Source organism: Bos mutus, chromosome 9, assembly GCF_027580195.1.
Source record: "Bos mutus isolate GX-2022 chromosome 9, NWIPB_WYAK_1.1, whole genome shotgun sequence".
Classification (NCBI taxonomy): domain Eukaryota; kingdom Metazoa; phylum Chordata; class Mammalia; order Artiodactyla; family Bovidae; genus Bos; species Bos mutus.
This window is the reverse complement of record NC_091625.1, coordinates 90,373,483-90,386,441: the sequence shown is the minus strand read 5'-3', so window position 1 is coordinate 90,386,441 and position 12,959 is coordinate 90,373,483.

The following is a 12,959-nucleotide window of genomic DNA, read 5'->3' as shown; positions in this document are numbered from 1 at the left end:
ACATTTTAGTCCTATTTTTTTTTTTTTTTTTTAAATTAGTTCCCTTTCTTTCTTTTTTTTTTATTTTTTAAATGAATTTTTTAAATTATGAAAGTATGATACACATTTAAAGGAAACTTGGAAAATACAGAACAGGGTTACATATAGTTCCACTGTATATTACAATTATTTAAGTAGATAAATCAAGATTTTTAGTTGGAATTTCAACATCAAACTCTCAAAAATCAATAGAATGAATATACAGAGAAATAGAAAGATACAGAAGACCTGAAAAGCACCATTAACCAATTCAGCATAATTAAGATTTGTGCATGGGCTTCCCCTGTGGCTCAAGCAGTAGGAGAATCTGCCTGCAATGCTGGATGCTGGGTTTCAATCCCTGGATTGGGAAGGTCCCCTGGAGAAGAGACTGGATATCCACTCCAGTAGTCTTGTCTGGGAAATCCCATGCATAGAGGAGCCTGGCAAGTTACAGTCCATGGGGTCACAAAGAGTCAGACACAACTGAGTGACAAACACTTTCAATTTTTTTCACTTAACAGCAGGATACAAATTCTATTCAAGTTCCCATAGACTATAAACTAGGAGACACTGGATTGTATCCAGGGACATAAAATGAGGAGCAAAAATTTGATGGTCTAACCTTATCTTTGACAAAGGAGGCAAGAATATACAATGGATTAAAGACAATCTCTTTAACAAGTGGTGCTAGGAAAACTGGTCAACCACTTGTAAAAGAATGAAACTAGAACACTTTCTAACACCATACACAAAAATAAACTCAAAATGGATTAAAGATCTAAACATAAGACCAGAAATTATAAAACTCCTAGAGGAGAACATAGGCAAAACACTCTCCAACATAAATCACAGCAGGATCCTCTATGACCCACCTCCCAGAATATTGGAAATAGAAGCAAAAATAAACAAATGGGACCTAATTAAACTTAAAAGCTTCTGCACAACAAAGGAAACTATAAGCAAGGTGAAAAGACAGCCTTCAGAATGGGAGAAAATAATAGCAAATTAAGCAACTGACAACTAATCTCAAAAATATAGAAGCAACTCCTACAGCTCAATTCCAGAAAAATAAATGACCCAATCAAAAAATGGGCCAAAGAAGTAAATAGACATTTGTCCAAAGAAGACATACAGATGGCTAACAAACACATGAAAAGATGCTCAACTTCACTCATTACCAGAGAAATGCAAATCAAAACCACTATGAGGTACCATTTCACACCAGTAAGAATGGCTGCGATCCAAAAGTCTACAAGCAATAAATGCTGAAGAGGGTGTGGAGAAAAGGGAACCCTCTTACACTGTTGGTGGGAATGCAAACTAGTACAACCACTATGGAGAATAGTGTGGAGATTCCTTAAAAAACTGGAAATAGAACTGCCTTATGACCCAGCAATCCCACTGCTGGGCATACACAGAGGAAACCAGAATTGAAAGAGACACATGTACCCCAATGTTCATCGCAGCACTGTTTATAATAGCCAGGACATGGAAGCAACCTAGATGTCCATCAGCAGATGAATGGATAAGAAAGCTGTGGTACATATATACAATGGAGTATTACTCCGCCACTAAAAAGAATACATTTGAATCAGTTCTAAGGAGGTGGATGAAACTGGAGCCTATTATACAGAGTGAAGTAAGCCAGAAAGAAAAACACCCATACAGTATACTAACGCGTATATATGGAATTTAGAAAGATGGTAACAATAACCCTGTATGCTGGTAAATAGCTTCAGTCGTATCCGACTCTGTGCGACCCCACAGACGGCAGCCCACCAGGCTCCCCCGTCCCTGGGATTCTCCAGGCAAGAACAATGGAGTGGGTTGCCATTTCCTTCTCCAATGCATGAAAGTGAAAAAATAAAGTGAAGTCGCTCAGTCGTGTTTGACTCTTAGTGACCCCATGGACTGCAGCCTACCAGGCTCCTCCATCCATGGGATTTTCCAGGCAAGAGTACTGGAGTGGGTTGCCATTATGAGACAGCAAAAGAGACACTGATGTATAGAACAGTCTTTGGACTCTGTGGGAGAGGGAGAGGGTGGGATGATTTGGGAGAATGGCATTGAAACATGTATAATATCATATATGAAACGAGTCGCCAGTCCAGGTTTGATGCACGATACTGGATGCTTGGGGCTCGTGCACTGGGATGACCCAGAGGGATGGTACGGGGAGGGAGGAGGGAGGAGGGTTCAGGATGGGGAACACATGTATACCTGTGGCGGATTCATTTCGATATTTGGCAAAACCAATACAATATTGTAAAGTTTAAAAAAAAAATCATGGTCTAAAGATATCGAGATCATACAGAATCTGTTTTCTTATTACTGTAGGATTCTGTTAGAATCAATATCAAAAGATATTTCTAGTGCTATTTTTTAAAAGTAATAAAAATTAAATGGGAATTAAATCCTCAAGAAACCATGGGAATAAATCAAACCTGGTTTATACTCTTCAGTCCTTATAATCAAATTTCAGGTTACTGAAGCAAAGCAAAGTAGTTATTTGTGTGTGGATACTTTGGGGACACAGTTTGCACAAATGTCCTTTGCAGTCTCCACATCTTTTCTCACTGAGATGGCAGAATAGAGCTAGGCCTCTGCAAGCACATTTCTTTCCAGCATGACAGCCCCTTAATTCTAGAACGGGATTCTGCCACAATAAGACAGAGCTCCTTCTATGAGGGATTTTCTACTTCGCATGACTATGGTAACTTTCTTTCTTTGAAAATAATTCTCTACCTTGTTCTGTTTTGCATATCCTGCTCTATCTATTGCAAACTCTAGCTAATAAATTACCAAGACTGCTTTTCCCTGGGGAAATTAGGTGCTTTTTTTTTTTTTTTTTTAACAAACTGCCATTTTTTTGAGTCATTTATAAAAAATGTATGTATATGTCTAGATTGTTTGTTTGCAGACAGACAAGGAAAATGTTGGGGAAGTAAAAAGAGTCAATGTTCTCTAACAAATCCAAACAATAAAGCACTCTTTCAGATGATGAAGATGATTTTTCAGGCAGCCTTGATTCCTCCTGTTTTGTTAGGTTGACAGCAGGCAGCTCCCCATGAGCAAAGCTCAGAGGGTGACAGTCTCTGTTATCAGTGGTTTCTGTTGATGATCATGAGATGTGCTGTTTTCACTAGTCCAGATTTTTTTTCCTTTTTTTTTCTGGTACCTGTGATCTGAGTTCCTTTGAAAAAAGGAACTTCCTCTTCTACTATAAGCAGTTTCTTCCAGCACTTCCAGATTGCTGAAAGTTTTTGTTTATAAATAGATACTAGTTTTCATTAAAAGCATTTTGACTTCTGATTATTTTAATGTTTTTCTTTTTCAGCTTTGAAGAAGAATATCACATTGCTAGATATTTAAAAGTGGGATTAATCTTTCATTTCTGGAATCTACTCTAATTATATTGCTTTTGTAATGTAGTCAGGATTTTTGAAACTAAATTTATAAGTAAAATTAATCTATTTTTCTTTGCACTTGCTTATGAGGTCTTGATATTGAGTTGGATCTTGCAGAGTTGGAGCTTGCAGAGTGGACAGAGGGAAGGGAGAATTCTGAGTTCATTCATGCAATGTGTGTGATCTACCTTTGATGCTTGCCAAACATATTGTTGTTGTTCAGTCATGTCTGACACTTTGCAACCCCATGAACTGCAGCACTCCAGGTTTTCCTGTCCTACACTATTTCCTGGAGTTTACTTAAACTCATGTCCTTTGAGTCAGTGATGCCATCCAACCATCTCATCCTCTGTTGCCCCCTTCTCTAGCTGTCAATCTTTCCCAGCATCAGGGTCTTTTCCAATGAGTCAGATCATGATATACGCCAAATGTGTAGTTGAAACTGGTTCTCCCAGAGGGCTTTAGTGGTACCTTCATAGTCCATCCTAATGTCAGGTATCACTCACAGAGCAATTCCTTTGACAAGGTTAAATGTCCCTCTCTTCCTGCTGATCATTATCTCCTTCTCAGTTCCTGTTCATCTAGTGTTACCTCTAGATACTGGACTCTGTTTATTCCCCCAGCTGATCTCACTGAAAAAGACTTAAGCCCTCTTTTGCATGGGGCTTAAGACAAACCCTCTTTTGCATGTTTGATTGTAGGAAATACTAATTTCACTGTCTCAACAGATATTTAAAAAAAGTTCAGGATGCTCACTGCAGCAACTTCTATTTATTCTAAAATTAAAACAGCTAACCACTCTCTTAGATTTGCCAGCTAAATCAGAACGGGGTTTCTTCCATGTTACCTCCAAAGGATTAAGCTGCACAGGAGTGAAATCAAGCTCCAAGAAATCTTAACAAAGTATGAGGCCACCATCACCCTAATACCAAAACCTGACAAAGATCCCACAAAAAAAGAAAACTACAGGCCAATATCACTGATGAACATAGATGCAAAAATCCTTAACAAAATTCTAGCAATCAGAATCCAACAACACATTAAAAAGATCATACACCATGACCAAGTGGGCTTTATCCCAGGGATGCAAGGATTCTTCAATATCCGCAAATCAATCAATGTAATACACCACATTAACAAATTGAAAAATAAAAACCATATGATTATCTCAATAGATGCAGAGAAAGCCTTTGACAAAATTCAACATCCATTTATGATAAAAACTCTCCAGAAAGCAGGAATAGAAGGAACATACCTCAACATAATAAGCACTATATATGACAACCCACAGCAAACATTATCCTCAATGGTGAAAAATTGAAAGCATTTCCTCTAAAGTCAGGAACAAGACAAGGGTGCCCACTTTCACCATTACTATTCAACATAGTTTTGGAAGTTTTGGCCTCAGCAATCAGAGCATAAAAAGAAATAAAAGGAATCCAAATTGGAAAAGAAGAAGTAAAACTCTCACTGTTTGCAGATGACATGATCCTCTACATAGAAAACACTAAAGACTCCACCAGAAAATTACCAGAACTAATCAATGAATATAATAAAGTTGCAGGATATAAAATCAACACACAGAAATCCCTTGCATTCCTATACACTAACAATGAGAAAATAGAAAGAGAAATTAAGGAAACAATTCCATTCACCACTGCAAGGAAAAGAATAAAATACTTAGGAATATATCTACCTAAAGAAACTAAAGACCTGTATATAGAAAACTATAAAACACTGGTGAAAGAAATCAAAGAGGACACTAATAGATGGAGAAATATACCATGTTCATGGATTGGCAGAATCAATATAGTGAAAATGAGTATATTACCCAAAGCAATTTATAGATTCAATGCAATCCCTATCAAGCTACCAATGGTATTCTTCACAGAGCTAGAACAAATAATTTCACAATTTGTATGGAAATACAAAAGACCTCAAATAGCCAAAGCAATCTTGAGAAAGAAGAATGGAACTGGAGGAATCAACCTCCATGACTTCAGGCTCTACTACAAAGCCACAGTCATCAAGACAGTATGGTACTGGCACAAAGACAAAAATATAGATCAATGGAACAAAATAGAAAGCCCAGAGATAAATCCATGCACATATGGACACCTTATCTTTGACAAAGGAGGCAAGAATATACAATGGATTAAAGACAATCTCTTTAACAAGTGGTGCTGGGAAAACTGGTCAACCACTTGTAAAAGAATGAAACTAGAGCACTTTCTAACACCATACACAAAAATAAACTCAAAATGGATTAAAGATCTAAACATAAGACCAGAAACTATAAAACTCCTAGAGGAGAACATAGGCAAAACACTCTCCAACATACATCACAGCAGGATCCTCTATGACCCACCTCCCAGAATATTGGAAATAAAAGCAAAAAGAAACAAATGGGACTTAATTAAACTCTCCTATGCTAAGGGAAGGAAGTATCCCATGCCTGCAGCTGTCTAGACAGAAATGCTCTTCAAAAATCCCCCTCTGACCTCCCGTCTTTGACTGTGCTATACCTTCAAGGAGTGAGGGAGGTTTAAGTGTCTCAAAGTGTTAGTCACTTAGTCTTGTCTGACCCTTTGCAACCCTATGGGCTGTATCCTCTGTCCGTGGGATTCTCCAGGCAAGAATACTAGAGTGGGTAACCATTTCCTTCTCTAGGGGATCTTCCCGACCCAGGGATCCAATCCAGGTCTCTTGTGTTGCAGGCAGGTTCTTTACTACCTGAGCCATCAGGGAAGCCCAATTGTCTCCAACCAGATGTCTAATCATTTACCACTGTAAAGCATCTTGCTTTAGAATGTATTGTCTGTTTTATTGGATTGTTGATTTGAAAGTTCTCTTAAATTCTTATATATGCATCCTCATAATTGTTTTGCAATCCCTTCACCCTCATAATTGTTTTTAAATATCAGCACATTACTATCAGAAAGTATCATTTTTTAATGATGAGGGTGAAACAGGTGGTTGACCCTGGGGACTTTGCCTTCCCTGAGTGGACTGTGGCTCATGTCTGGAGAGACTATCTAGGACTTGATTTGGCAGATATTTAGTGGTTGTGTGAATTATTTGAAATTGTAGAATATAGTGTGCATGTGAATAAAATATTGATTTGTATGCATACATATTTCCTGAGGGTGCATAAAGGGTATCTAAGTTTTAAACACAATAAATAGACCAAGAAACAACAAGGAGTGAAGACAATTCCAGAAACTTCTGGTGAGAATTTTTACAATATTTAATATAGAACTGACTGTGGTCTTTTATGAATATGTCCTAGGATTTTCTTTGTACCCACATAGGGTACTTAGTGACACATATAAATGTCATGGAGGTTCGTGACATTGTACAGGACACAGGGATCATGACCATCCCCATGGAAAAGAAATGCAAAAAAGCAAAATGGCTGTCCGAGGAGGCCTTACAAATAGCTGTGAAAAGAAGAGAAGTGAAAAGCAAAGGAGAAAAGGAAAGATATAAGCATCTGAATGCAGAGTTCCAAAGAATAGCAAGAAGAGATAAGAAAGCCTTTTCACCAATCAGTGCAAAGAAATAGAGGAAAACAACAGAATGGGAAAGACTAGAGATCTCTTCAAGAAAACTGGAGATACCAAGGGAATATTCCATGCAAAGATGGGCTCAATATAGGACAGAAATGGTATGGACTTAACAGAAGCAGAAGATAGTAAGAAGAGGTGGCAAGAATATACAGAAGAACTGTACAAAAAAGATCTTCATGACCCAGATAATCACGGTGGCATGATCACTCACCTAGAGCCAGACATCCTGGAATGTGAAGTCAACTGGGCCTTAGAAAGCCTCACTACAAACAAAGCTAGTGGAGGTGTTGGAATTCCAGTTGAGCAATTTCAAATCTGAAAGACGATGCTGTGAAAGTGCTGCACTCAATATGCCAGCAATTTTGGAAAACTCAGCAGTGACCGCAGGACTGGAAAAGATCAGTTTTCATTCGAATCCCAAAGAAAGGCAATGCCAAAGAATGCTCAAACTACTGCACAATTGCACACATCTCACACGCTAGTAAAGTAATGCTCAAAATTCTCCAAGCCAGGCTTCAGCAATACGTGAACCGTGAACTTCCAGATGTTCAAGCTGGCTTTAGAAAAGGCAGAGGAACCAGAGATCAAATTGCCAACATCCGTTGGATCATGGAAAAAGCAAGAGAGTTCCAGAAAAACATCTATTTCTGCTTTCTTGACTGTGCCAAAGCCTTTGACCCTGTGGATCACAATAAACTGTGGGAAATTCTGAAAGAGATGGGAATACCAGACCACCTGATCTGCCTTTTGAGAAATCTGTATGCAGGGCAGGAAGCAACAGTTAGAACTGCACATGGAACAACAGACTGGTTCCAAATAGGAAAAGGAGTACGTCAAGGCTGTATATTGTCACCCTGCTTATTGAACTTCTATGCAGAGTACATCATGAGAAACGCTGGGCTGAAAGAAGCACAAGCTGGAATCAAGATTGCCGGGAGAAATATCAATAATCTCAGATATGCAGGTGATACCACCCTTATGGCAGAAAGTGAAGAGGAACTAAAAAGCCTCTTGATGAAAGTGAAAGAGGAGAGTGAAAAAATGGCTTAAAGCTTAACACTCAGAAAATGAAGATCATGGCATCTTGTCCCATCACTTCATGGCAAATAGATGGGGAAACAGTGGACACAGTGTCAGACTTTATTTTTCTGGGTTCCAAAATCACTGCAGATGGTGACTGCAGCCATGAAATTAAAAGACCCTTACTTCTTGGAAGGAAAATTATGACCAACCTAGATAGCAAATTAAAAAGCAGAGACATTACTTTGCCAACAAAGGTCTGTCTAGTCAAGGCTATGTTTTTTCCAGTGGTCATGTATGGATGTGAGAGTTGGACTGTGAAGAAAGCTGAGTGCTGAAGAATCTATGCTTTTGAACTGTGGTGTTGGAGAAGACTCTTGAGAGTCCCTTGGACTGCAAGGAGATACAACCAGTCCATCCTAAAGGAAATCAGTCCTGGGTGTTCATTGGAAGGACTGATGCTGAAGCTGAAACTCCAGTACTTTGGCCACCTCATGCGAAGAGTTGACTCATTGCAAAAGACCCTGATGCTGGGAGGGATTGGGGGCAGGAGGAGAAGGGGATGACAGAGGATGAGATGGCTGGATGGCATCACTGACTTGATGGAGGTGAGTTTGAGTGAACTCTTGGAGTTGGTGATGGACAGAGAGGCCTGGCATGCTGCAATTCATGGGGTCGCAAAGAGTCAGACACAACTGAGAGACTGGACTGAACTGAACTGAATAACATTTTCAAATATTACTTGTTTATTTATTTGTTTACTTTTGGCTGTTGCTCAATAGAGGAATTTGATACATATCAGTTAAAAATTTTAAGACAACTAAAAGTAATATTAAATATACAAGAAAATATTAATAAAAACAGTAATAATAAAAATGGCTGAACACCTTCTAGACTATGGAGCAGACACTGCTGGTACCCTGCACGTACCCCCTTGCACTCACTGTTCTTGTGTGCAAAGATTGTGTCTCACTACAGGCACATTCAGTCCTTGGCTTTGGGCTCCTTCCAATGGTTGTAATCAGCTGAGCCCACTTTAGGCTGAAAAGAGACTTGAAGTGCCAGAAGTTAATAACCTTAGAAACAGCCTTCAGTTGATGACAAATGGGAGTTCTTGGATAAATAATTGTTTCTTTGCTCTGAGCAGAGACATCTCTGTATGTTCTCCCAGTAGAACCCTGATGAGATGGAGTCCCCTTTGCCCTAGAGCCCTAATCCATTTAATAACACATCTTATATTGACTTCCTGTCTCTGTCTCGTTTCCCTGCAATACATACTGGTTCTTCTCTGGGATCATCTCTCAAACCACTTGCACTAAAAAAGCAAAAACAAAAATAGCAACCCACCAACCAATGAAACCAAGACACTTGTTTACCAACATAGCAATTGGGATGTTTAAGAAAGCAAAATAGAAATTCCAAATCCTCTAATAAGTTCACAGCTAAAAACAAATGAGATTTAGAATCTTCAGCATATATTTAGCACATTACATGAACATGTAATCATTTAAACAGTATTTATCCTCTTAAGTAAATTTGAATCTGCTGTTGTATCTCTGCATGGAAAAAAAATGAAGGCACAAGGGTTTGGGTTTCTATGGAAACCTGTACTTTGATTACTGATGGATTTCAAGTGTATAATTTTTTGTCCCACTGGTATAATGTTCGGGGGAAATAAAGGGAAAGAAGACTGCAAAATTATCAGGAATATTTCCTCAGATGCTAATATTTTCAGAACCATAGATTGAAAGATGCTGGAAGACACTTCAAATTACTTTTTAACTTTAATCAATAAATAGTTATTGAGTTCCTATTAGATGCCAAGAACTGTCCCAGTGGCTATTGCAGTTAATAAAAGAGATAAAATTTCATAAAAAAGCTTTAGATATAACTTTACCAAGAAACTTGAGCAATAATTAGGTGTTTGAGTTTTGAGTTATTTGAATTTTGTTATTTTTTCTTACCTGTATTCATAAACTTTTAATAAATGAATTCTTGAGATAGACTTTGAAAAGTATGTGTTTTCTTGGAAAATAATTTTTTAATTAAGCAAGTAGAGAGTTTGTTTCTGTGTTCATCCTTTGCTGAAGGGGATCCTTTGTTCTTTTTGTTGGTCTCCTGACAAAGGTTTTAGGACACAGTCCTCAGTGGTTTCAATAACATCATTTGCAGTGTGACATGTTGAGCCAGTGCTTCTAAGAAGGAATGACAACTTAGAAAACAATACTTTTTGGTTCATTTACCTAATTTCTATTTAGCATAAAATGTCTGATGGTTTCCATGGAAAAGACAAGCAAAGACCAGTATTAACATAGGATCTGGTACAAATAACACGCAATAGCTGAAACTACTACTTACTAGTAGCATATAAATACATGTTTGTTCAATTTTAAATCCAAATGCTATTTTAAAGTTAGACAGTAAAATGTTTTAGACATCAAAAATAACCAATTTTATGGGTTTCTAGTATTTTTTTTACCAGTAGTTTTCAATTTGGTAATTTCAATTCAATTCTTATTCATTCTTTGAATTTCAGTTCAGTTGATACTTTATTGAGAAGTATTCCATAATTTTTATGACTAGGTTAAATGTCCCTTTGTCTGCATACCGCAACTATCATAGGTATTCATTTTACATTTACTTGTAAGCTTCATGTGTCTGACATTTGCATAATAATGAATTAATTAATGGATAAATGGATGAATGACCACCTGCTTAACTGAAAGCATTACTCTCTTCACGTCCCTTGTTCCAGCTTATTAAAAAAAGTCACCGTGTTACTAGAGAATTTCTTCTGCTTTTTTCTGCTCACTGATCCATTATATGATTGAGAAATTTCCCTCATGAATTTTCTGAGATCAAAGGAACGTCAACAGGATTCTTAGGTGCATATCAGAAAGTGCTCTTACCTAAAGGATGGGATCAATTGCAGTGAATTACTTTAGCATATGATTTTCTCTAGTAGTAGCTGAGCTTTTAAGTACACAGGATAAGCCTTCCCACCCCCAACCCTGCCCTGTACTCTTAGCATATCTCTTAGTGCCTGGATATTAAATAGGTTACATCAGTTAGCATGTTTTCATTTGCAGTAATAGAAAATTAATGGTTCAAATACTTGGAACATGCATAGGGATTTGTTGGATAACATAATTATAAATATCCAGGTGTTGGGCAAGCTTGAATCTCAGTTTGAACAAGGCTCTGGCTCCATTTCTCAGTCATTCTCTGAGCTATAAACTCCTCTGTTGTATTAGTATCATCTTTATCCTCTTTCGTGTTAGTGAAATGTCTGCAGTGATTCCAGGCTTTACATCTGAACACCATGTAATTTTATTTTATTTTTTAATCTTTTTTTTTAATTTAAATTTATTTATTTTAATTGGAGGCTAATTTTAAAAGAACATAGAGCTTTTGAACGAAAGTCTTGAACTCCACTCTAATTGAAGAAAAATAAAAAGATCAAGTGTGTACTTGATAAACGCTATGAGTTAGAAGAATTGTCATTCATCCACTAATTGGTGTAGGTCACTTATTATGTGTCCCCTCCTTATCCAAGAACAGGGGGTAATTTTAGGTCAATCAGAGCCTTGTCCTAGAGCTGAGGTTGTAGCAAATTTTGCTCAAACTAAATGACAGTCAATAGCAGAAGTGTGAAATGCTATTGAAAAGGCAATGAAAAATTCTCACCATTTATTTATAAAAGTAGGAGAGATAAGACATTAAATTGGCTCAAGATATCTTTTCTGACCTAGTGTTCACCATGAAACAAAGTTGTTCTCAAGAAGTTGAATAGTAGGTAGAAAGTTAAAACTTGTTTAGGTATGTTTTTTTATAATTCCAATGGATAATTGTAGATACTGAGTTTAGTAAAAGTCTCTATTTTCTTGCATGTTTCCTGCATCAGGTAAACATAGAAGATTATATAATGATCAGTACTTCAGAGATTCTAGGTTCATTGACAATTATTGTTTAACAAAGTGGAAGTAAATACTACTACAAATGATTGTAGGTTATAGAAAAACTGAGTTGAAGCTAAGTATTCATGTATAAATATAGGCAGCAAGTTAAAATAAATACTTATATTTTATGTACATTTGTAAAATATGTACATTTCAATACATTGTAATAAATTTCTATAAAATGGCACTTTTAGAGAATACCTTTGGTAATACCTAGAAATACCTTTCACATATATAGTAAATGACAAGAAAAATATCAATAATTGATCACCCTAACAACATACATTTTTTGGCTAAATCAGGAAGACATAAAGGAAAACACAATACTCAGAAATAGGTCAGCAGGAAGTATTATGGAGGGTCTGGGGTTGAGGAAGCGACAGGTATTTCTGGCAGTGAAAATCTAAGATCTAGGAGGGCTGGAAGGATAAAGAATCAAAAAAATTGGAGAAGCTGTAGCTCATAAGTCAACACACTCACTTAGATCGTCAGGTTAGTGAAGTTGCACCTGATCCAGCAATAGCGGAAGATTAGAAACCAACAAATAATATGCTCTCTCTTTTGAGAGAGACCTGCAGAAGAAGCCTAAGTTGGAAGTAGACTAAGGTCATGGCTATACTGAAGTATTCAAATGATGATCTTTCTGTGGTGGAGAAGTCCCAAACTGCTCTAAATCCACACACCTGCACTCACCAATTGTATGTGTTGTGCATCCTCGTTTATACTCACCATATTTAGTAAAGTGATTTTGGTTTCGTCAAGGGTGCTGCAACTTCTCTGCATATAGAGATTTAAATAGAGAGAAAGTGGATCATCTGTTCCTAAAATCTCAGGGTTGAGCCCCAATCCCTTGAAAGTAGCAGCAAAAGCAGGGAGTCAGCCTGTGAGACCATGACTATAGTACAGGGAGATTAAAACAGAAATGGGAATTCATTCCCTCCAAATTGAATAGTGTCTTAATGACAGCCAAAGAGACCACCAAA